At 45.2% G+C, this 12,152-nt stretch overlaps 1 protein-coding gene and 1 long non-coding RNA gene across 14 annotated transcripts in view; one reads left to right on the plus strand and one right to left on the minus strand.

Moving 5' to 3' along the window:
- The window catches only part of LOC119178046 (uncharacterized), an 831,732-nt gene that overhangs the window by 431,170 nt on the left and 388,410 nt on the right, over nucleotides 1-12,152 (plus strand). The window lies entirely within an intron of this gene.
- The window catches only part of LOC142767528 (uncharacterized), a 93,889-nt gene that overhangs the window by 78,403 nt on the left and 3,334 nt on the right, over nucleotides 1-12,152 (minus strand). Inside the window, exon 2 of the long non-coding RNA XR_012884975.1 lies at nucleotides 5,552-5,846. This is a non-coding gene — a long non-coding RNA (uncharacterized LOC142767528). The remainder of the gene's footprint in view (nucleotides 1-5,551; nucleotides 5,847-12,152) is intronic.

The raw sequence follows: 12,152 nt of genomic DNA on the forward strand, positions 1-12,152 counted from the left end.
GCTCGATTAACGTCGCCTTTCCGTAGCTCGGATCATCGCAGTTACACTGGTTCGGGCGAATAAGGCAACAGGCTAGGTCAACAAAAGAACACTTTATTTCTACGTTAGCAGTATGGCCGAATTGTCGCATTGAGGGACTTCTGCTCTCGGCAGATAACAAAGGGTCGTTGTCTCGGTCGTTGAAGTCCTTGGCTCACAGGGAGTTCCTTCCTGCTTGTTCCCTGGTGCCAGAGAAAGTGTCCGGCTAACGGCATACTCGATTTCTCTGCTGTCCTGGTTTCCGTTTCCCTCACGAGAGTTTATTCTATCACTGAAGGAGGAGAAACCCATTCTGTGATCCTGGAAAGGGGAATCGCGTGTGCTGGCCGCAGGGTGGCCCATCCCTTTGCAAGAGGTTTCAATCACTCATTTCTGGTAGTGTTGCGGAATGGGGACTTCATTGCATTCCAATTACATTCTGGGGAATTAGGATTTACCGCAATTCTATTCCTTTTAATTCCTCAGAATGGAAAAAATTGGCCCATTCCTACTCCAGGATTGGTAGGGCCGTTCAGTTGCATTCCTTCAAGTTTCCAATGTAGGAAATGCAACTTGATAGTTTTATTCAAGTTAAGAATGAGCAACTCCATAGATACAGTGTCATGAGATGCATTAAGAACTGCAAAAGTATGAGTTACCAAGGTTGAGAAGTAGTAGCTTGGTGGCATATCTCGTGCAGTAAAACTACCCTACTAATTCCCATAGGAGCAGTTCTACCACCACATATAGTATAGTAACAAAACACCCTAGATTTGCTGGTAATAGATAGAACAATGCACCACCGCTCCGGCATCTCGTGCCCTTGCATTTAATACAGAACACGGAGCTGCACTGCTCAGCAGTACGCACACCTGTAAAGGTTGCCTCGCAAGCATAGATGGGGTGAGATCTTTGCATTCGCCTGTGCGCAGGTATGTAATGTCTTTCTTGTCATAATGGTTATTTACGTGTGTCAGATACTAAACTAATGGTGAGATAAAGATCCGGCCGTGCTTAGAGTATTCGCCCCTTTCGTGTGGGGCATCGATGAGAACCAACGTGCGAAGATAATTTGTTTCTCCCTTCAGTATCTGTTGGGATAATGCATTTGTTTGTACGCCAACCTGTGCCGCTGTTCCTCTTTTACAAATTGGCAGATTGTTCACATTTTACATCACGCTTAGCCGGCTTTGGCTAACTAAGGGTGGACCCAGAGAAAGCCTTGTGGCCTTCAACTTCGATAGAGCATGTACTCAGGCCTACATAACTAATTTGAGCATGATATTACAATATAGCAGCTATTATTTTTTTATAAAAAATACTCCTTAATGTTTTCTTTGCTTGGTGATGTGAACACAGATATATGTAGAGTCCTAGAAATCAAGTGAACTTACAAAAAAAAATTACAATAATAATAAAATGATCCCACCCCAGAGCACTAGGTGTGCGGTATGACCAGCTTTGAGCTCGAGATTCAGGAACATCTGATCTCCTAGGCTTAATTTGCCGAATGCCTGATCTTTCGAACATGTTCGGCAATCAGTCACTAGTTCTTTGGTGAAGTGAAGTGAAGTTTATTTTCCTTTCACACAAAGGGGGGTAGCCGGGGCTAAAGGCTGGAGTGCCTGACAGAGGCCTCGGCTCCCTTGTACAGTCTGACATAAATAAACGAAAACACATAATTGCAGTGTTAGCTGCATTTGCCAGTGTAACACAATGCTGCCAAGCATGCAGCGTAGACAAAATACAAAGCATTATAAATATACAGAATATAAACTTAATACAAGCTTATACAAAGCACAAATCAGATTCGAGTAAATATTTCTTTGTTTGTTTTTTTGAATAATTTCAATGCAACATCAAAATCAACATCCGTCAACATTTTATTAATAACCACAGTGACCTGATAATTTAATTTTTGTTTGCCATAGTTTGTGCGCGTTTTGGGGACCCGGTGGATTTGTTTTCGAAAGTGATATGCATCGTTAGACAGAGTAAAGTCTTGAGTGTGCAGTTGATTGCTCTTAATATATTGCAACAGTCGAAAGAGGTAGACTTGGTTCGCTTTAAGCAGATCGTAAGTACGGAACAATGGCAACGTGGAAAAGTCTTTGGGTCTGCCACGGTACCCATGAATGCACCGCAAGGCTCTCTTTTGGAGTACTAGTAGTTTTTGATAGTTAGTAGGCGTAGTTGTTCCCCATACGAGAATACAATAGGTTAACTTAGAATACACAAGCGCATAATACATCTGCAGTCTCAACCACACGGGTACCAGACAAGCTACTTTGTAGAGACAGCCAACACTTTTACTTATTTCAGATGCTAATTTTGACACATGTGTGTTCCATGAAAGGTTCTGGTGGAACCAGACACCAAGAAATTTAATGCAGTCGACCTCATGTATTCTTACCCGACCAAATTGAATATTGGCCTTATATGAATCAGCAGTATTAATTGGCCTAAAAATAATGTAGCTAGTTTTGGATAAATTTAAGGAAAACATGTTGCGTTGTAGCCATGACTGCAAGTTTCCTAAGTACCAGTTTACCGTAGCTTCCGCTTGTACAAGAGATTTGGTTGTAAAAAATATGTTCGTATCATCCGCATACATAATCATGTCATGAGAGCCTGGTAGTTTAGTAATATCATTAATATATATTAAAAACAATAGAGGTCCTAATATAGAGCCCTGAGGGACTCCACAAGTGACAGTTAGTCGGTTAGATGCAACATCATTCACCCGTACGTACTGCATCCTATGACGTAAATAATCCTGCACTAAGTTATGTGTGACACCACGTACACCATAGTAATTCAACTTTTCTAAAAGGATATTGTGCTGTACGCAGTCAAACGCCTTTCGAAAATCTAAAAAGAGACCAAGAGTGTAGTGTTTGTGTTCTATATTTTCAAGTATTTTGTCTTTAATAACGAGTAGCGCCTGCTCTGCGGATTTTTTCTTCAGAAAACCGTACTGGCAAGCAGATATCAGGTTGTGTTTAGTGAAAAAACATTCGAGTCTGCTATTGATAACTCCTTCAAATAATTTGGAAAATACTGGTAACACAGAAATTGGTCGGTAGTTTGACATTTCCATTCGATTGCCACTTTTGTATATCGGACAAACCTTGGCGATTTTTAGGTCATCAGGAAACACACCAGTAGTAAACATTAGGTTTACAAGATAAGACAATACGTCAGATATCAAAGGTGCAACGCGCTTAATGGGGACAGATTTTATATCGTCATGACCTGCAGATACATCATTTTTTAACTTGTTGATTAAAATCACTATTTCTTGAGAGGAACTGGGTGAAAAAAACACAGACTTCGATAAAGAAGTAATATTGTTAATCAATACATTATCAGGTTCAGGTGTATCACCGAGCGGTTTACCAACATTGACAAAGTACTTATTAAAAGCACAAGCTAAATCAAAACCACACAAATTTCCGTCCGGCGTACTTATCTCGTTCAGCGCATTATTATCTTTCCCTTTCGTTAGATTAGCTACTTCTCTCCATACTTTACCACTGTCGTTTTGGATTCTCGTAAAACGCTCGATAAAATAATTTGTTTTTGCTGTCTTTAATTCTTTACTCAGTTGATTTCGATACTTTTTATACTCTTTTAGAATGTTGGGATCCCGATTCTGAATAAAGGAGTGGTACATTTTGTTCTTAGTGCAGATTTTTTCATGCAAATGTTTGGTTATCCACGGCTTTCTGAACTTCTTCCTATTTACTCTTCTTCTAATTAGAGGAAAAGCGTCATTATAGGCATTTAAAAACTTCTTAATAAATTCTGAGTACGCCCTGTTTACGTCATCAATACTGTATATGTTATGCCAGTTTATATTCCGAATGAGGCATTGAAACTTGTTTAAATTTTTATCATTTATTTGCCGCGTCATATATCTATCAACTGTAACCTTGCGTTCGCGCACTCTGTTGATAAAACAAAAAATTGGAATATGGTCGCTAATGTCCGAACTCAGTAATCCAGATTCAATATTACGCGGTTCAATGTTTGTAACACAAACATCTAAAAGGGTGGCTGTGTCAAGAGTAATTCTAGTAGGCAAAGTAATGTGATTGTAACATGCGAAAGATGAAATAACACCGTTGAAATCGGCAGTGCACGGGTCGTCATGCAATAGATTTATATTAATGTCGCCCATGAGTACAAATGGAAGAGTGCTAGAATTCAAATTTTCAAGCATTTTTTCAAGGAAATCTAGAAACTCTCGCTTATTTCCAGTCGGTGGCCTATAAATTGCTACGACAATTACATTGGGCAGTGATACCGCTAAACATTCAACACTGGGGCTCATTATTGAGTAGTCCTCAAGAACAGAGTGCGGGTAGCAGCATTTAGCATATATAGCAAGGCCTCCACCTCTTCCATTGGGACGTAGGAGACCGTTATAAGCGTAGTTATTGAAATGAAGGCGGTCATCATGTGTGAGCAACCATGTCTCAGAAAATACTAATACATCAAATTCTGTTGTTAGTAAGGTAAAAAGGTGATCGAGGCGGTCGCCTTTGTTTTTGAGGCTTCTTATGTTAAAGTGAATAACAGACAGTTCCTGGCGTCGGTTATGGAACTTAGCGTTGAAAGATTCAGAGTTGTATAAAGAACAAGTCGGTATTTGGAACATAGCCATGATTCCTCAAGCGAGAAATAATACAGCTATTGTGATATTTTGCACAAATCGCTCTCACCGGCAATCCTGACGGCATTGGAAGATTCATTCCGTCTGGCGAAAATCTTGCCCCCGCTTGTCCAAACGAATTTCCAAGACATTTCTTTCTTGCGGGCAATTGTGGCTCCCAGTAGTTGCTTATTAGCACGGGTTAAATGTTCGTTAACGTACACCCTATCGGATCCAGGAAGCCCTAGCATTTGATTTGTGATCTGTCGTTTCCTAGCTTTCGCAAGAACGGCCTGTCGCTTGTCTCGGCGCACGAAGCGAACGATAATGTTGCTCTCGCCCGTTACTCGTGTTGCTATCTTGTGACATGTGTCAATGTCAGCAGCACAAACTGGTTCGTCAATAACTTCGCCAAGTTTTCGTATGACATCATTAGCATTGTCTGCTGCCTTCACGCCCTTAAGCTCTAGATTATTCAAACGGCTATATTGTTCGAGCTCATCAACTCGTTGCGCTAGCTGCTTGTTTTCTTTCTTGAGATCTTCGTTACTTTTGAGCAGGACGCTCAGTTCCTGCCTCAAAGCTTTCAGTTCGGAGTTAATCGCCTTGGTTTCATCGCAAGTGTCGCTACAAAACTTCACACTTTCTTTAACAGAGCGCATTTCAAGTCTCATTTCACGCTTGAAATCATCGAGAGCTTTCACAAAATCCTTCGTCATTGCTATGAACAGAACAATGCAGGCCTGGCAGCAGTGCTAAGAAACTTATAACGTGAATACACGAATGTCCCAATAACACAAAAAGCAGCAGCAGCAGCGGTGGTGGTTGCGGTATAAGACAAAACGTAATACCAAAGCTTGAGGAAAACCAACTGACCTGTAGAACGTAGGAACAGCAATTAGTCAAGTGCTCGCATCCGCAACCACCACTGCTTTGGTGCGGGCGGGCCACCGGTCACTGCTTTTGATGCGTAGACCGGAGATCCGCGCAGGCGCAGGTCTACGACAAGAATGCGGTGCTGCAGTCACTATCGGAATGTATCGTAGTCCGTCAAGGAAGGGCACCGCTTCCCGATACGTAGACTGGAGATCCGCGCAGGCGCAGGTCTATGTCAAGAATGCGGTGCTGCAGTCACTATCGGAATGTATCCTAGTCCGTCGAGGAAGGGCACCTGTAGAACGTAGGAACAGCAATTAGTCAAGTGCTCGCATCCGCAACCACCACTGCTTTGGACGCTTAAGCACTTTTTATGATGTCACTAGGTTGACATCATAAAAAGTGCTTAAGCGTCCTCGAAATTTTTAAATGCTGCAATAAAGGTCGCAAGCACTAAAAAAGGCAAAAAAAACATTACTTTGGTTTAATTTGTCGTAATTTTGCGACGAAATGTCAAGCTAAGTGAGCGATTTGCCGTTTAGTTTTACAACCCGAACTGTGACTGAACGGCTTCTTGAACTGTTGGTTCTAAAAAAGAAGTGAGATAGGACAGTTGCTGTCTACCTAGCTCTGTGCTGCGCTTCACAAACAGGAGCTGCTCAAGCTTGAACCGCTCTACACAAGAGTCTGTATGGAAGTGCATTATGCTAGTAAATTCTACTAGTAGAATTCGCAGAACGCAATAATTTACGGATTTTGAATACCTTCTACCAAAAACGAGCAAACCGCAAGTGTACATGGAGGAGCCCTAATGGCGAAAATAAGAAGGAAATAGATATCATAATGACTGCACACCCAGGAATCGTGCAGGATGTGGAAGTGGTTGGCAAGGTACAATGCAGTAACCATAGAATAGTACGGTCTCGAATTCACCTAGACTTGAAGAAGGAACAACAGAAACTGATACGCAAGAAGCCAATCAATGACCTAGCACTGAGAGGGAAAGTACAGCAATTCAGAGTGTCGCTTCAGAACAGGTACTCGGCTCTTAGTGAGGAAACCAACCTTAGCGTAGATACAATGAATGATAATCTGACGAGTATCATTACGGAGTGTGCAGTGGAAGTTGGAGGCAGGGTAGTTAGACAGGACACTGGCAAGCTTTCCCAGGAAATGAAGAACCTAATTAAGAAGCGTCAAATCATGAAAGTCACAAGTACAGCAGACGAAATAGAACTGGCAGAGCTTTCGAAGTTGATTAATAGACAAAAGGTATGTGATGTAAGAAGGTATAACATGGAAAGAATTGAACACGCTCTGAAAAACGGAGGAAGCGTCAAAACAGTGAAGAGGAAACTTGGGATAGGCAAAAGTCGGATGTATGCACTAAGGGACAAAGAAGGCAAAATAACTACCAATATGGATAGGATAGTTAAAGTAGCGGAGGAGTACACTAGCCAAGACAACCACAACCTTAATACTATAAGAACTAGCATTATGGTAGTGCTTCTCTATCTGCCTACACATGCACGGTGCCACCACCCGGGGCCTTCCCCCCCCCCCAACCCGTAGAACAGAGCAAACACGGGTTTCGTTCGACACGTCCGTCTTTTTTTTTTTGGGGGGGGGGGGGGGGGGGGTGGAATTGGAGAGGCGCCGTCGTGGCCATGGTTACGCGGGCTTTCCTGCTTCACGTGGCTTCCGGAACCAATGCTTTCAGGGGTTGTGCACACAGTTCTTCGTGTTGTACGGCCGTGCGCTGCACTGACCTAGAAACCCTCGCCGAAAGTGTTTCGGGCGAAGGCGTTTTTTTGTCCTGACTGGGAGGGGGAGAGCAGTATGGCAAAAAATTGGGGGAAGGTGTACCACGAAGTGAGATTACAGTGAACAAAAGCATCCCGCCAGGGTTAATACACGTCACAACTTGGAGAAGCGTTTTTTCGAACATGCGTCCGAGTTGGCTGACGGTGGCAGAAGCTATCACAAATACGAGAAGGGTGTGAAGACAGGAGACAGCTGTGGACTTAGCTGGGGTACCGCTGAAAATCGCAAGGTGGGGAGGGGGGGGGGGAGGGATGGTAGGTGCATTGCTTATTCTGATTGAAATCAGCCAAGCCATTTTAAAAATTCTGCTTGATTTTTAAATTCGAGGCTCTGATTTATTAATATTTGGAGTTTGCAAAACAGTACGCAGCTGAAAATGTGCTTTTTTTTCCAGAAAGATGTAATTCTATTCCCATTCCATTCCAGGCAAAATGTGCTTAATTCTACTCCGATTCCATTCCTCCAAGCATTCTCTCTATCCCATTCCTATTCCATTCCGGGGTCATGAAAATGTGGAATGATGTTGGAATCATTCCAATTGTGCAAAGCAACTCCACAATACTGGTTTCTGGATGGGACTGACATGTCCTCGCAGCTAGGCTGCCGCGTTGCTGTAAAAGGGAAAGCTTGGCTGGGCGCACGTGCTCCCCCAGAATATTGATTGTCGGAAAAATTTTGTCACTATTATAGCATAGATTCTGAAATGTTAGTATACGGTTTTATAAATATTCTGGAGAAATAACAGGAGAATTTATGTTGGGTTACTCTAACTGTTGAGTGGGTATGCATAAGAACAGGCATAAACTTTTATTGTTCATGTGTTGGCAGAACCAGCCCTATATGATGTGGGACGCCAGTGCACTAGAAAGCAATCAGTCAGCCAAAGATACAATTTGTTGGATGGCTTCGTGATCATAAACCGGGCAAATTAACCCTTATATCTCGGAACTGGACGAAAAGAGAAGTGCAACCCTACTCTTGTTATGTGGTAACAAAGATGTGCTTATTGCCGTCATCAGATGCAAAAATGAAGAGTTCGTCATGTGGATAAGCAGTGGAGTGATTGTAAAGTAAAGCTTTGTGTTCAAAAGGGTAACTTGGACATGTGCAGCTTTTTATTTTTCACCCTATTTTAAAATTTAGATAAGGCTGTGAAATATGCAGGAGTAGTGTATGATGGCTCGGAATTTTCACAGGTGCCATTTTACTTAGGAGACATAATTAATGCGCAGGTGCTTACTGTCACATCCTTCCTTGCTGTTCTGGCCTCCGAGATAAAGTGTATCTGGTGCTAATGTCGGTGTACTTGCATTTTGCAAGATTGAGAACAACCAAGGCTTACAGTTTCACATGCCTGTCCAAAGAGCTTATGATTTGTGTTGAACCCTGCTTTGGTCTCACACATGCGACTTACTGCAGAGATGGGGAACTGGCACGATGTAAATTGTGTGTTACAATATGTGTGGGGTGCTGACACCTCCATGTAGGCTTGTTTGCGCCGCGTGGCGCTGGTGTCTCGCACAGAAGCCGTATTTTGGGGTCACAATTATTGAGCATAGCTGGCGTGTTGTTCGCGGGCATTGATCACCACTATCATCATCAAGGTTAGATCAGCATGAGCGCCGGTAGTGACCTTAGTGGGGGCACGAAAGAATTGAGCGAGTCTGTTTCTCTGGTGGCATTTGGCGCAAACGCTTGCTTCTCGCGGTGTGTTCCCTGTGCACGGCATCACAGGCCGTCTGCCAGGGGCCACTGTAGCGAGTCAGGCGTTGGCGATGCCGCCTTGCATTTTTTTTGTTGTTGAGAGCTATGTGTTAGGTTGTTTAGCGTGTGGATCATAGTTGATGTTATAAGAACTCTGGTGACGATATCGTCGATCAAAAAGTAGTTAAATAAAAATGTTTGGTTTGTTCCTACCACATCTGCTTTGTTCGTTCACTCCAAGAGCGTGGTGGTGATTACCACCTTCAGACCCCACACTGGCGCCCAACGTGGAGCTCTTGGAGCATTGGATGTTAGCTTTTGGGGTTCGGTACAACCTTCCGTAGATAGATATGTGGGGTTTAACGTCCCAAAACCACCATTTGATTATGAGAGGCGCCGTAGTGGAGGGCTCCGGAAATTTTGACCACCTGGGGTTCTTTAACGTGCACCCAAATCTGAGTGCACGGGCCTACAACATTTCCGCCTCCATCGGAAATGCAGCCGCCACAGCCGCGATTTCATCCCGCGACCTGCGGGTCAGGCAGCTGAGTACCTTAGCCTCTAGACCACCGCGGCGGGGCACAACCTTTCGTTTGAGCTGGGGTAGGCCTAAGAGGACTTGGGCAGAGTAGGCCTAGAGGGGACTTCTCATTGCTATAGCGTCGGCAGTGTGCTTTGTTGAGAGCGAGGAGATCGGTTGTTGTGACGTGTTTGAACTTGTCGGCACGTTGAGTATCTTTTTCTGCTCTCAAGTGTTTTCTTTAATATTTTGTTGTTGGTGTTCAAGAATGTTGTTCACTTGGTACGAGAGCCATGCAGTCTACATCCTGGGGTGAGCAAAGCTTAGAGCACGTGGAATTGTAGGCCAGGCCTGAAGCGAGTGATTACGGAAACCTCGTGGGTAGTCTGATTTTTTGTAGACAGTTTGTTCTATCTCATTGGGCTCAGGGAGCCGGGCGTCATTGATGTCTTGTATTGCGGCTCAACGCCGGGGTGTCGTGGCACTCTCCGGGACGGTGGACGCCAATCGCTCAGTAAGCTGCTCTGTGCGGCGAGTGATAGGCCCATCTTACATAGTGGATGTCTTCTTGCGGCTGCCTCTTCTGTGCCTAGGCTGGGTGAGTGCTGGTTGTTGTGAGCGACTCATTAGGCCTAAGACTCTGCACAGCCACCTGTCGCATGTGGCACAATTAGGTGGATCGAAACGTTTAGGGGTAACGCGTCGGCATCGTTTACTGATGAGCACATACCACGCGTTGGAAGCTGTCAGACCGCGCTTTGGACCCTTGCGCTTACGCTCTCCGTATGGCCCACTCTGCCGCCACGCGTGACATTCCACGGCAGGAGCGCGCGGTCGACACGAGGTTTAACGAGCGCCGCAACCAGGAACGAGGGCCACCTGATCGAGGCGACTTACGATCGAGCAGGTGTGGTTTCCGCGGTCCTTGCTATCGGTGCGGCGGGTCGGGGCACATCGCCCGCGAATGCGACCGCACACCGGGTAAGGAAGAAACGCGCGGTTCGGGAAACGGACGGCACCGCCGGTGATCCACATCAGACCCTGCGCGGTGATCAGCATCCCACCAATAAGTTCGGATCACTTGCACCCTCAGTCTGTCACACAAGTGATGCCATAGACTGGCCCGCACCATTAATTGAATGAACGATAGCTCAAAACAAGTTCGTAGCACTTTTGGACACTGGGGCAAACGCTTCTTTATTCGGGAACAATGTGCTGCACCATCTCCGTGAGAACAATATTCACTTGAGACAAAGCAACACCATTTTCTGCCTTGCTATGGACACAGCAAAATCGAGTGGCTCGGCTAGTGAACCGCAGGGAAATACGCATGAAGCGACAACATTTCGTGCATCTTTCGGGCTAGCTGTCGATGTCTTTAATTCGAGACTTGCTCGTGAAGTCCGGTATTGTCATTGACATTGCAAGCGACGGTTACCCAGAGCGCCACCGGGACGCATCAAAGCTTTTCTCGAACGCCCCCTCATTGACAAAAGCACGCTCATCACGGGGAGAAGCACGAGTATGCGAGAAGGAAAGCGTGCGGAGAAAGCGAGTGACCACCTCGCCACAACAATGTGCTGCGCTGCAGGCAAGGTCAGTACACCTGCTTTTGGTAGATGCACAGAGCCTGCCAAAAGGGGGAACGAGCTCAGCTGTCGTCGCTGTAGTACGAATACGACGCGATGTTTACTGACCGCCCCGGCCGCACTACGCTGGTCAAGCATAGAATTGACACGGGTGATGCACCACCTTGGAAATGCGATCCCCGACTCGTCAGTTTGGCTAAGCGGAAAGCATTTGACGCCGCTATGGACGAACTCATCCACACAGGAGTAGCTGAGAGGTCAAACAGCCCATGGATTTTCCCGGTAGTCCTAGTTACAAAGAAAGATGATACGCATCCTCTTTGTGTAGACTACCGCTGGCTGAATGAGGTTACGAAGAAGGACACGTACCCTCGTTCCTCATTTTTTTTCTTGCGATGCACGAGTTTTGAAAAGTGACCTTTGTTTTTGTTTTTTTGACTAGGCATTGCAGTTGCCGTCGATGTATTAGCTAGCAGTACTGACCATCGTACTATGTTGACGAGGAGCCCGAAGCTCTCTTCCCTCTGCCCTACTGCATTGTTCTGTTGAGTGTTCTAGAATGAAAGCAGCGGTTACAGCCAGCCCCTGTAAGCAGCGGATGTCTGTCTTCTGGACAATGTCTTCGTCGCTGGCCAAGAATGCGGTCACGACATCGGCTGATGGACATGCCTGGGACCTGCGTAACTGCCTGCAGTCTGGCGCCCTCTTGAGTACTGGTCGCAACCAGAAGATGCGTCGGCGCAAGTGACGCTTTGTCGCGCCGATGGCAACGTTGTTGTTGCGGGATTGGTACTGAGGGGAAGTCGTCGGGCTTCACAGTGCAGTGTCGACCGGCGGCGGTGTCGTGGTGCACGGACATTATGTAGGGGCATGTGTTGTTATTTTTTCTTAGAGCTTGTGTAGCTGATTTCGGTCATGCTTTTTTATTTTCGGGACATGGTTTGAATAAAGGTTGGGAGGATTT

Source organism: Rhipicephalus microplus, chromosome 1 (assembly GCF_043290135.1).
Source record: "Rhipicephalus microplus isolate Deutch F79 chromosome 1, USDA_Rmic, whole genome shotgun sequence".
Taxonomy (NCBI): domain Eukaryota; kingdom Metazoa; phylum Arthropoda; class Arachnida; order Ixodida; family Ixodidae; genus Rhipicephalus; species Rhipicephalus microplus.